The sequence below is a fragment of the Myripristis murdjan genome, chromosome 15, assembly GCF_902150065.1.
Source record: "Myripristis murdjan chromosome 15, fMyrMur1.1, whole genome shotgun sequence".
Taxonomy (NCBI): domain Eukaryota; kingdom Metazoa; phylum Chordata; class Actinopteri; order Holocentriformes; family Holocentridae; genus Myripristis; species Myripristis murdjan.
Genome location: NC_043994.1, coordinates 16,938,624 through 16,951,466, shown reverse-complemented (window position 1 = coordinate 16,951,466; position 12,843 = coordinate 16,938,624). Strand labels below are relative to the sequence as shown.

The 12,843-nt window shown below is 46.5% G+C and overlaps 1 protein-coding gene across 1 annotated transcript in view; it reads left to right on the top strand.

Annotated features, from left to right (window-relative positions):
- The window catches only part of zmiz1a (zinc finger, MIZ-type containing 1a), a 105,212-nt gene that overhangs the window by 25,587 nt on the left and 66,782 nt on the right, over nucleotides 1-12,843 (top strand). Inside the window, exon 2 of the mRNA XM_030070362.1 lies at nucleotides 549-669. The gene's annotated coding sequence lies outside the window, so the exon portion shown is untranslated. The remainder of the gene's footprint in view (nucleotides 1-548; nucleotides 670-12,843) is intronic.

The following is a 12,843-nucleotide window of genomic DNA, read 5'->3' as shown; positions in this document are numbered from 1 at the left end:
GTGCAGACGTGACAGAGAGACTGAAGTGTATCAGTGGGCGAAGCTCTGATTGGGTAACTCTGTTTGTGCACGTCCCGCTCCGAGTTTGTGTTGGCCTGTGAAGGGCCCCGGCGAAGCGGTGAAGAGAGACTAAGAGAGGTGTGTAAAGGCGGCGAATCTAGCCGCTTGGTGTGTAATGGACTCAGGATGAGGGCTGACCGAGCACCAGGCTGCTGATAACCTTTAGGAAGGACATTGTTCCTGTGCAGCGGGGGGGAGGTGGGGGAGCGCAGGGTGGAGGTGGGGGGGATATACGGGACTGCTGCAGTGTACAAGCGCGGCAGTGTGATGGGTGGTGCAGTCGTTGGCTGGTTCGTTGGCTCTCAGGCAGGGTTAGGAGGTAGAGTAAATGGGGCAGTATAGCAAACTCCCTCATGGCTTCCTGCATGCATTTTTCAGCACGGTGGCGTATTTTTCTCTGATACATTTGTCCTCTGTCTCAACCAGGCTCTCCCTGTCATTCCATTATAGAAATTTAACAGCCCGCTTCTCCTTTTCTGTCTCCTCAGAGCACGCCTTGAGGAGGGGTCAGCGAGGGACTGTGCACGAGGAATACATGAAGGGAGGGGTGGGGGAGGGGGCGGTGACCACAGCAGCAGCAGCAGCAGTCCGGGGTCAAAGTTCACACAGGTAAACAGCTCTTCCTTTTTAATCCACAGCTCTTGGAACAGCTATTTTTATCAGCTTGCAAGAAGTGAGTGTGTCATATTTGGTGTAGTCCAGGCCTTTTCAGTATGGAGTTTGCATGCAAAGGCAAAGTAAGGGAGTAATATATCTTGGCTCACGTGGGCTGGTGACCAGGGAGCAACTGGGCATGGAGCGGATGCCTCTGCTGCTGCAGCGTATGAGGAGCTGCACAAGATCTCGTTTGGCCAAGACAATCTATTTTTTAAAACATTTTACAATGCATTATTATTAGTGTGGCTGGCCTAAAGGTGATGAAATCATCTGTCAGTCACAGTGAAAAATGCTGGCAGTGGTGAGATTTCAGTGTGACTGTCAAGCCGGTCGGGGCACAGGGGCTGGATGATGAATGGAGAAGAACACTGCACATGTGATCACACCAAGCACTAGTTACTGTAACACTTCATTTGCACTGTCCGATGTTAGCACTGTACTTTCAAGTGGCAAAAAATAGATATTCTTCCGAGTGTCTTTTGCTCATTTAGTCTATCTCTAGACTATATGACCCTTTATATATGACCCTTTAGCGTAACCTTAAGTCCAAAGGTTAACCCTAACCCAGTCTATAGAGTATCTATATACTAGTTTATGCACTACCTTATTACCTGACGTATATTTTTAGGTGAGAATGAGCTGATAATCAGCACTAGACTATCTAAATAATGTGTAACTTGAGGCTGATCAATACTGCATTTTTGGGGCTTATATCAATGTCAGCATCTGGGTGTAAAACATCACTGACAATGATGTATGGCCTGATATAATGCATGCATATATTTTCATACATAAAAACACGCATATCTAACAAGGAATTATCCAATTGAGTCATCACATAGTTGTAATAAAGATATGTACTGGTGGCTTGATATTTTACATTTGAACAATATACTTCTTAACACAATCTGTAACACCATCTGCTCAGCTCTGATCGCAGACTCTGCCAACTCACGTGCTATGCAAAGTATTGTAAACAACGGAGTGAATGCTGAACAAACCGTTTCCATGGTAGCTGCAACTGTTTTTAAATGTATTTTTTTTTGCATATCGGCGAACATATAGGCTGATTCGCATCTATGATGAGCCAGTGAGCGCCAAAGATATCAGATATTTTATCTGGATTCAAAGGGCTAGTTACTTTTAAGAGTTGATCAAAGAAATTCTGGTTTCCCATTGCGGTTTGCTCAGACACCTTGTGATGCGCACATCCTGCTCGTCTACTGGTGCTGGACAAGACAGATTTCAATCATTTTAAAAGAGGTTCCCTGTGACATAAAGTGCAGCCGTGCAGTCCCTGAACTGCTCTGCCACCTAGATCCCATTTTCCACCGTCATTTTTGCCTTTCCCGCAGTGTTCATTCCTACCAGGGATTAAGAATCGGGACGGGGGAGGAGGAGGGGTGGAGGGGCGCGGATCCAAGCAAATAAATAAATAAAGTGCTGGTTAATCTTCCTTAGTGCGGTGTGTGTGAACGCTGAGCAATGCCACCGCCCGGGGAACATCTGCCTCACTCACAGACACACACACACACTCACAGACCATCACAGACACACACACATGCACAACTAGCAGGGATCAGCCAAAGCGATTAGTACACGGACTTCAGAGCACAGAAAGTGACAGGTTTAACACACACACACACACACATCCGCGCACACAAACACACACATATCAACGAACGGCAGAGTGACAAGTAATGCACGGAGAAAGAAAGAGAGACGGTGCAAGCCGACAGAATGGAGCCGCAGAATGTGACAGCACATGACTGCAGACACATAAAAGTATAGGAAGACAACTTCTGCTCGGCTTCCCTGCCGCTGTCATCCTCGAAAAAAACTTTCCTCTCGCATCCGCGGACTGAAGTCTGCCACCGTCTCCTCTCCGTTTCTCTAAGCACATATGCGACGTAGGAGCAGTTGATCAAACAGGCATGCAATCGAGGCAGAATTTGGCCAGACAGTCAGACAGAATGAGTAACGTAGAACATCTTGGCTTCCCCGCTTTAATTTGTTGAGAAAGCTTGTCATCCCGGCATGAATGCAAACATGTTGCAGGCTGTTGTCATTTACAGCGGGGGCTTTTCCCTGCCCCTCTTTAACCGGGTGCATTTTAATGTTAACAGTGAATAGTGTGACCAGTGTGACCGATGTGAGGAGTCTGAGGCTGGGTTTGACAGTGGGAGGAGAGAAGAGAGGCAGTGTGTGTGTGTGTGTGTGTGTGTGTAGGAATTGGGGTTGGGTTCATTCGGTACGTCTGTCTGTACTTCGGTGCCACATGGCATTCCTAGATAAAGGAAAGGATGTCAGAGCTCCTAGGGATTAGCTCACACCAAGGGAATTAGCATCCCATTCCCAGCCTTCTCTTTCATTTTCATTTCCGTTTCTTTCCCTCCATCCGCTGTCCTATACGCTCTTTGTTCCAGCCTCTGTCTTCTCTATACTTGTCTCTTGCCTTTACTCCTCAGAGTAAAGTTTCTTTGAGGGAAAACGTGTTCATGGAGGTATAGAGGGCAGTGCACATAAGAGCCCATGTGTTTCTCCTCTCTCATATCTGTATGTGTGAAATGGAGAGAAAGAGTGAGGCAGAGGAGTAAGTATGGAGAGTGGAGGTGAGAATATGTGTCTAATCAACACTCTCATTCTCTCAGGAGTTTCACCTCAAGGCACTGCAGCTCAAGAGCCTCTGATGGTATTTTGAAAGGCAGGGATAGTGTATTTTTATCCTTCCTGGTGATATCAATTGTGTTCTGTGGTTATCTTCTCGCAGCCCATTTTCACATTTACACAAACCAGCCTGTTTTGAAAGTGCGCTGCAAGAGGCATCTCGCAAGCAAGCAGGAGTATAAAGTGGTGAGAGTGGGAGGATGAGAGAGAACATTGTCTTCTTTTTTTTTCTTTTTTTTTTTTTTTCCAGCTCAGGGACAGAGCCGAACAGGTTGTGTGAGGATACTCGCTATCCTTAACAACTTCTAACACTGCCTTAGGACCACCTGTATGCCTCTGATACAGCTGAGACTGGAGCTGCTGTACGGGAGAGCTGAAATATTTGCAACACATTCCTCTGCATCAGATAGCACTCCAGGTACTCTGTAATTATCAGAGCAACAATGTTTCTTTGCCATGTTTTGACACTGTAAGTGCTCTGACACAGATCGGTGTCTTGATAACAGTTCTCGTCATTTTTTTTCTTCTTCATAACGGATCCAGCTATGAATTGTTCATTTATGTAATGATTTGTGGATTTGGTGATGCTAATATAAGAAGAAGGCGGCATCCTGGTTCCTGCGGTGTTGCTTGCTCATACCTGTCCCAAATGTAAATAACGGCTCGTTCAAATTTGTAAATGCCGGTTGTGTTCCGATAGCATCTCGAATGACATCAGTCCGGCAGGCCGCCATCTTCATACGCCCGCTTGGTCCATGATGTTATCCATCACTGGGTCGCTCTGTCTGCCGTCGTCAATTACCCGGAGGAAAACAACATTAGAGGCCTGAATGGGACAAGGAGCTGTGGCAGGCCTGACATGGCTGTGTTATATGATTACACAACCTGTTGGCTGTCCGCCTGTCAAGTGTCTCCCAGCGCTGATGAATGGCTGTAATATGCCGAGCATCACAACACGCCACGCCACACACTCATTAATGGCTTCTCATAATGCCCGGGACGTTCATTCGACGCCACGGCACAATTCACACGGAGAGGGAGAGAGGGAGAGAGAGAGGTGGTTGGACGAGGGAGAGAATGAGAATGAGAGATAGACAGTGTTCATGAATACTCCAACCCTTGTTTCCATACCGGCATTCAAGATACTTAAAAAAATAAAATAAAATAAAAATAAATATAGTGTCCTCATTTGAATAATTTGACAAATGTTGTGGCAAGGTGCCAAAGTCACTGTCACACTTAGCTCTGCGTGAATGAAGGCACGATGACAGAGAGATAGAATGAACAAGAAGAACAACAACAACAGGAGAGACGATGAGGATGATTTTTTTTTTTTTTTAAGTGCAACGCATATGTTTCTTTGATTAGATACGTGCTTGTCCATCTGTAGCCCATTTGCATAGATAATCAAAATGGTTTGCAATGCGGCATGCACACCAATGTGTGAGGACGACACAATAGCAAAAGCCTGAGGAGAGGAGATTCGCCCGCTCTCTGGAGGAGATTCGCGCGCTCGGATGCCATCTGAAGCTCGGCTGATTACTCTTTCTTTCGCTGAATGACAAAACACTCCACCGAGATCCTCAAAAACTACTTGACTCTCAACTATAACAAACAGATTTGATTCTCAGAGAGACATTGCTCCGAGGGGGGTTACAATTAGACTGCTGGAGATTGTTCTCAATGGGCTGATTTTCTCAGGAGTCTATTGAGAATATTTACCAATAGCGAGAAAGACAAGCGGTTGAGTGGTTAGCTCAAACTTCCATGACCCTGAGCCACAATAGACGGGGTATTTATGGCTCTGTCAGACTTTACTGTGTAATGCCTAGTGGGAAGCGGCCGCCTCATTGCAGGAGCCCCATTGATAAGCACATTCCTTCTCTTTATTTGACAGGACTGTGCTCAGTGTTCTGTGCTGCAGCTTTGTCTGTTATATATTTTGTGTTGTCTCCCATTAAAATGAGTACTTTCATACGAAGGGACACAGATGTTAAGAGGTTTTCAATTTCACCTCACTCTAGATGTGCCAGCGATTTGAGGAGCCGTGCCGTGGAGGAAGGCACTGAACACTGTTGCACCTGCAGTGTGACTGTATCCGTGTGTGTGTCTGTGTGTGTGTGTGACTAAAAGAGAGAGAGACTTGGTATATCCCTTTATCTGTGTGCCTGTGTCGGTGTATGTGTTTTCCTCACAGCTTGAGTTTCTCAGTTTGAAACACAACACCTGCAGATGTGTCTTGTAAACTGCAGCCTCTAGCTTCTCTCCCATTCAGAGGGGACCACTGAAACAAAGCAATTAAAGTAGCTCTCCGCATGGGTCGTAGATTTGGTGTGTGTTAGTGGGTGTGCCTGCCTGTGCACGGCCATATGTGTGTGTGCTTGTGTGTGTGTGTGAGAGAGAGTGATTTTCCAGTGTTGTAAGGCAAAAACAGTCCTTGAACTGAGGAGCGGAATCCCGTTCAGTCTTCACTGCACTGGAGAGAAGGACTCCGGTGCCAATCACAACATTAGCAGTTTTGTTATATTCATGTCTGTTGAAATACGGAGGTCAGAGGTCACTGACAACCTGTTGACACAAAGCAGATTTATGCAGGCAGCGTACACGCACGCGCACACACACGCCCATGCACACTCACACACATGCAGGGCCACAGCCCAATTTTTGGCGCAGCACATTGCAGCAGTGGTTTCTTGTTGCCGCTGATCTTTGGTTCCTTCCAGCTCCAGATACCAGAGCCTGAGTTATTCTCTGCTCCGCTCCCTGACCCTCCTAATTGAGAACGGCTGTGGCTGAGAAAGAGAGAGAGACAGACAGACAGACAGAGAGAGAGAGGGGAACCGAGACAGAGGGTGAGAGAGTGATTTCATGTGTGAGAATGAAAGAAAGTAGGAACAAAAGAATGAGCAAATAAAAAGGACTAAAGAAGTGGACCTGTGCGGGCTAACTCTGGTCAAGTGGAGGAAGGCTGTGTGCTCAACAGTTGGCCCCATGAAAGATGAACCCCCACCCGCCCACCCCCTACACCTCCACCCTCTCCCTCCTCTACTCTCTGGCTATAAGCCGAACAGAGCAATGCACAACTGTGCTTAATGCAGGACCCGTGTTCCTGTACAGTTTATGACAGCAGTGCAGGAGGAAAAAGAGAGGGGAAACATATTATGCAGAGTATGAGAGGATTGAATTCATAAAAAAAAAACGAGAATATGGAGGAAAAGCAAAGCGATGAGTGGGGAAAGGAGCGGTAAGCCCAGTGACAGCTGCACGCATGTCGTGGTGGGTGACGGTCTGTCCGTCTGTCAGAGCAGATATTTCTGTCTGTTTAGTGCTGCCCTGGTGGCTGCCAGAGACACTCCTCATGTCATCACTGGCTGCCTGCTGTCACTGGCTAAAAAGGAGAGAGCGAGCGGCGAGTGTGTGTCTGTGCGAGAGCGAGGGAGAGCGACAGAGACAGAAAGTAACTCCAGCAGCTGTCTTGAGAGCTCCGTCACTCTGTCATTACATCTCGAATCTGCTCTCTCCCCCGTGACTCCCATTTTTTTTTTTACCAGCCTCTCATTCAGCCGGTTTGTCGTGAGCGCACTGCTTCTGTTGGTGTGGCGATACACTCTGGTTGGTTAACTTACACATTAACTTATAACAACATAGACACCAGAATCATACATGTGCCCCCCCCCTGTAGATCATTTGCTCCGGCGTTTCATGCTGAAAAACACAACCTCTAGCCGCTGTGTAGCTGAACGATGCGTAATCTTGAGTTATATGAAGCTGGGCATTTTATATTCAGTGTAAAATAATGTTTTACTGTTTCAAATTCAATGAGTAACCGACATAGGAACTCAGGATTGTGGGCATTTGAAGAAAAAAAAAGCAAAAACGGTAAAAATCAGCTGTGCAGTGGATGAATATGAGGTTGCTCTCTTGAAATTGTTGCAGAAATAAACCTGGATACAACAGGTGTATTTCATTTTCACAACTGTGAGGCCATAAAATACACAAATTTTTTTTTTTTTTCCGCTACAAGAGACGTCTTTTTACTTTTGATCATACAGTTAACATACGTAACGCTACATTCAGCGTTACGTATGTTGAAGAGTTGTAATGAAGCACCAGAGCGTAAGATCTGCTATATATAGGAGCCACTGATGATTTGAATTGACACGTGGGCCGGTCTCTTGAAAACATGGCGTTCTCCTTTAAGTCGCTTCACTTTGTTTGTCTTAACTATATGGTGTATTTTTGCCTTAAGTGCCGGCCATCGACTGTTTGATTGCAGTCATCTGTTGTTTGAGTACTGTAGTCTGATTACAAACATGTGTTTTTCACCAGCCGAGATGGCCATGAGCTGAGGTAATGGAATATTAAAAAAAAAAAAAAAAAATTGAGGCGCATTAGTGAGGTACTGCAGCTCTTGTGATTTAAAGTTTCTCGGGTTTCTTTGAACATCCCGCGCCGTCTATTCATCTTCGCTCGTGTTTCGAAAAACGCCGGGCCAGGATCTCGAATTTGGACGCGGGCCTGCTTATCGGGTCTCTCTCTCGACATGACAACGATACTAGTTTGCATCCGTCTGGGAAACGGGGTCAGTTAACCTGTTCGGTGTTGTTTCCAGGCTGGAAAAAAAAAAATTTAAGAACCTGTGAATACATTCGTGGTTGTAGCTGCTCGGACGTTTGAGCTATTGTCTGTAATTTTGTGCACAGTGTGACGACGTTAGTCCGACTTTGGATCCTGTAGCGTCGACGTTAGCTTCCTCCGGTGCCTGACAGGCCTGTAATCGCACACCGGTGTTTATGTTGTTTAGGTTAACACGGTTATCTCTGTACGTAACCCGAGCCCTCAACCTACATGGACACTTGGCATGCGTGTGTGGGGTTGCGTGTGTGAGTGTGTGATCTTGCAGCTGCAGGACCCGTCTCGTTCTTTCTCTCTCTCTCTCGCTCGCTCGCTCGCTCTCCAGAAAGAGCTGCAGGGACTTGCCAGTATTTTCATTCCCTCACCAGGCATTTCCGCACACTAACAAAGCCTGGCCCTGCGTGATGAAATGGAGAGGAAGCAGCTTTTGTGAAGAGAGCAGTCGATTTCGGTGTGTGCACTGCTGACCCTGGCTAACAGTTTGCTACATGCAAATTTACTTTTGAGCTTACAATTCACTTTGCCCTGGGCCCGTGTTTGCTGACGAGCCTACTACACTGCAAGAACAGGCCTACTGTGTCTCCCATTCATAAGTGAGAGCCGCCTCCTGTTTGCCTCTAATTAACTGATATAATACCTAGCTTGTTGGATAGGTTCATGTTTTTTTTTTTTTTTTTTTTACAGGGCTTGTTAACCACTGCCCTTTCACAGTCCTACTTCCTCTGTAGCCACTGCCACAGGAAATATGTGCTGTAACCCAGGTCACAATTCTCCAGGGTGTCTGGCTCTGTGAAAGGGATTGAATAGCACCAATAGTCATAGAAAATCATCTCCTTTCTTTTTTGCAGTTCGCCGGAGCTGGAAAAATGGAAAAAAAAAAAAAAACGAAAACAAATGCACTCTTTGCCCCCACATCTGTAATAAATAAATAACCGTGATTTAAATCAGACATTTACGTCCAGCTTTTGCTATTTGTTTGGGTCCTGTTTCCCAGTATTAATTCTTCTCTTCGCCGTCGGATACCCTCTGTTTTAGTTGGTGGCTTCCAGAAATACCTCCCGGCTTTTGGCAAGAGCCGAGGTCGAGGCTCACACGAAACATCGTTTTTGCTGCCTCGCCGGGGGTCGTGACACAGCTACTGAACGTTTCGAATGGTTTTCAACGGGAGCAGAGGCAGAGCGAGCCGCGCGGTCCCGGGAACCGCAGCGTCTCCAGCGCCGAAAGGTTTTTTTTCCTCCGGGATTTGTTCTACGGAGTCAGCGTCCTGGGGGTTTGACAGCCAGGGCCCTGTGACACACGCTCATGCCCATAAACAGGGATTTGGCCCTCTGGAGAAAATAACCTTGATAATTACTGGGTGCACATGGACCTGCCCACAGCGGGAGGGAGGGAGGAAGGAGGAGGTGGGGTAGACCGAGGAAGAGAGAGAGAGAGAGAGAGAGGGAGAACCACATCCGTTGGTACATTCCTCCGTGCTGTGTCATACTGGTGCCGAGTTTCCCCGCAGTTTGCACAGAGATCCTCCACAAGCCGGGGAATGCAAGCGGCCACTGACACAACACTCACATGGCTGCGGACGGCCACATTTAACGTTTAACGACACAACAACAAGCCGCACCACCGCACTCTCTGCGATAACAAAAGAACAACAAATAGCGTTTTAAGAGTTGAGAGAGGAGGACCGCAAAACAATAGAAGTAAATTGGAGACATATGGGGACGGGCTCAAATGAGAATAGACAAACTGCCTGGTGACCCAACAGTGGATGTGCTCATCGAGTGAGACTTCCCCCCTCTCTCTCTCTCTCTTTCTCTCTCTCTCTCTCTCTGTCTTGCCCCCGTCACGTGGCCTCTGTGGTCTGGTTGACTTGGCATCATTACCTCAGCCAGAGCTGAATGTCTGTGGTTGGCCCGCCGCCCGTCTGCTTGCCTGTCATTCAGCCGGTTAAAGAGGCCTTGTTGAACCGCTGCGCCGTGCCCAGCTACTACGGGGCCATTCATGCCTGCAACGGCAGAAACAGCCAAGTCCTGTCATCGGGGCGAGCTAGCACACAGTAATTTTACCAGTGAAAATGACAACAGCGTTTTGCTCCCCCCTGTAGCAACCTCGTAACCCGCTTTCGGAGGCTTCGGTTGCCTCTCGGCGAGAATGACAAGCGCCTCTCAAACGGCACGTATGTTTTTAGGCAAGCGCGGCCCTCCTGTCTTTATGTTCAACACAAATATGTTGTGTGTGTGTGTGTATGTGCCGCCTACACCGAGTGTAAACTGAAATAGACTGATCCGTTCCCCAAGGAATCGTTCAACAGCAACACCACACACACACAAAGCAGATCCCTTTTTACTGCCTCGAATGCTCGGATTGCAAACAGAGGAACTCGCAAACACAGTTTGTCACTCTTGAGATTTTCTTTTTTCTTTCCTTTCCTTTTTTTTTTTTTGTTTTACCTGTCAGTTTCGGAGCGGGCCTTCGGCTAATCGCGGCTCGTCCTGTCACAGATGACCTGTGCCTTACTGAACCGTTCTCCCTCCACTTCACAGTCCCAGTGTGACACACAGAGTGGGGACACGCATGAGAGCCATGACTTCATTCTGCTCTTTCTTCTCTCTCTCTCTCTCTCTCTCTGTCTCTTTTGCTTCCTCACTTTCTCCCTCCTCTGGCTTGTCACCAAATCACAGCCCTCTCTTTCTCATCCTTGACTCGCTATCACTTTCTCTCCCTCTCACTTACTGCCTGCTCTCTCTTGTCCTTTTTGTCTTTCTCCCTCTATCCTCTGCTCTCTGTCTGCAGTCCTAACATCTCCCTCCTATGATTAGTGATGGTTGGTTTTTTTTCCCCAGCCAGTGTAATGTCTAGAGCCTTCTGTGTCCTTGGAAAGCAGCCTAATAAGCTCAGACACACACTGCTGTCTCTGCGCTCCACAGGCCTATTCTCCAGTGTCACCCAGCACACACTGAGGTAAACAAAGACTGCCACACACACACACACACACACGCACACACATGCAAACCTAGCGTGCTAATAGACCAGCATACCAGCCCGCTGAGGACAGCGTTGATGCTAGCTCGCTACCGTTGACCTTCCGTGTGCCAATCACAACAAATCTGCTCTCTGATTTGAATATGGGGAGGAAAACAGTGTAAATTGAAAGCAGAAATCCCCCTGGTGTGAGACGAGATGAGCCTCTGAATAAATTATTCAGATGGCAGCCTCTTTCCTGCGTGATTCTCGCCTTCTGCTACGTTTAATGGCATCTGTGATGACGCCCAATGGAGATTAATCCAGATGTAAGACGTTTGTGTGTGTGTGTGTGTGTAGGTAGGTGTGTGTGTGCGTGCATGCATGTATGCTTATATTTGTATGTGCGACTGTGTGTGTGGCCCGCTCACCCCTCTTCTCATGCATCCCGTCGTGCCGTGTGATGGGGAAACAAAGCCTCAACAGGGGAATTTATTTCTTCTCCGGAGAGGGCTGTAAATAAACAACTAGTGAATCAATGCCTCCATTTGTTTTTTTCTCTGATAATTCTGCCCGTGTCGTGAGGCGGCATGACAGTGTTTTGCAAGCAGGCAGAGCTCTCAGCAGCCATATTTCCTCTTAGCGAGAGTGAGAAAACATGCCACACCGGCCTCTTTTTTCATTACCGTGGATCAGTAAATTACCATTTGGTTTTTATATCACTCACTGAGGCTCATTTAGCACCGTGATGGAGCCTTTGTGTGAGTGGGAAATAACACCGGCATTAAATATTGTATATTAAAACTACTCAGAGTCAACTAAAAGCACAAAGGCATTGGAAAAAATACCTGGGGCCGATGAAAGGGATGGAAAACGCGCTTGAATAGCGAAACCCATCAGCTAGACGCTGACCCCGGCACGTCCCGCATTGAACGCGCCTCCATTTAAGGGAATCACTGATTAGCTGCAAAAGGATGACCTTCCCTAACTCGAACGCCAACAAATGCATGAATGTGAAACATCAAACCTATGTGAATTTTTTTTTTTTTTTTACCCGTGCATTTATTTCTAGAGAGCCTGCATGCGGTGTTTTTTTTTTTTTTTTTTTTCAGTATCTTGTTTTCCTTTTAACATGCCACGTGTTTCTCTGTATTGTTTTTTTTTTTTTTAATTGTGCATTGTATTGTTTACCTTGCAGCCATTTTTTCCCATTAGAGACAATAAAGTCTTGAACTCGAACTGGACAAATCAACTATTATTTATCCTAATTGAAGTTCTATTGTCTGCAGTAACAATAATGAGCAGAACGCTGTTCCCGGAAAATATGAGGGGAGTAACATTGCATTAGCTATGGTTCAATGACTAATAGGAGCAGTGAATAATGGTCTGAGCGAAATGAGCTCAGTTCCTTAGGAATAAAGGTAACCTCCCAGTGTGTAAACCTGCTGATTAGCAACAATCATTCAGCTAATGCTGCTGCTGGTAATGCCAACGTATGACTACACATAAGAGTCTTTAATGAATGCTGGTGTACCATGTTTCTTTGTGCTCAAGTACCCTTCTCTGTATCCCATATCCAAGTGTGAAATTACAATATCAGATCATATTTAGTTAATTAAACCCATATGACTAATTTAATTTGACTCAAATATGGGGGGGAAATGAATAAATCATGGTGGCATATTTAGCTTGCTAGTGCTGGTGTTAACAGTAATTAAATGTAGGGCAATCTGTAGTCTGTGAAGATAGCTCACGTCTTTTCTGTGCTCCGACTGTACGAGTGCACATGTGGAAAAATGAAAGGCAGACGTTTTTTGGGGAGGCAGTCTCGCGGAATATTAATGAAATGACGCGGGGGTTTTCAAA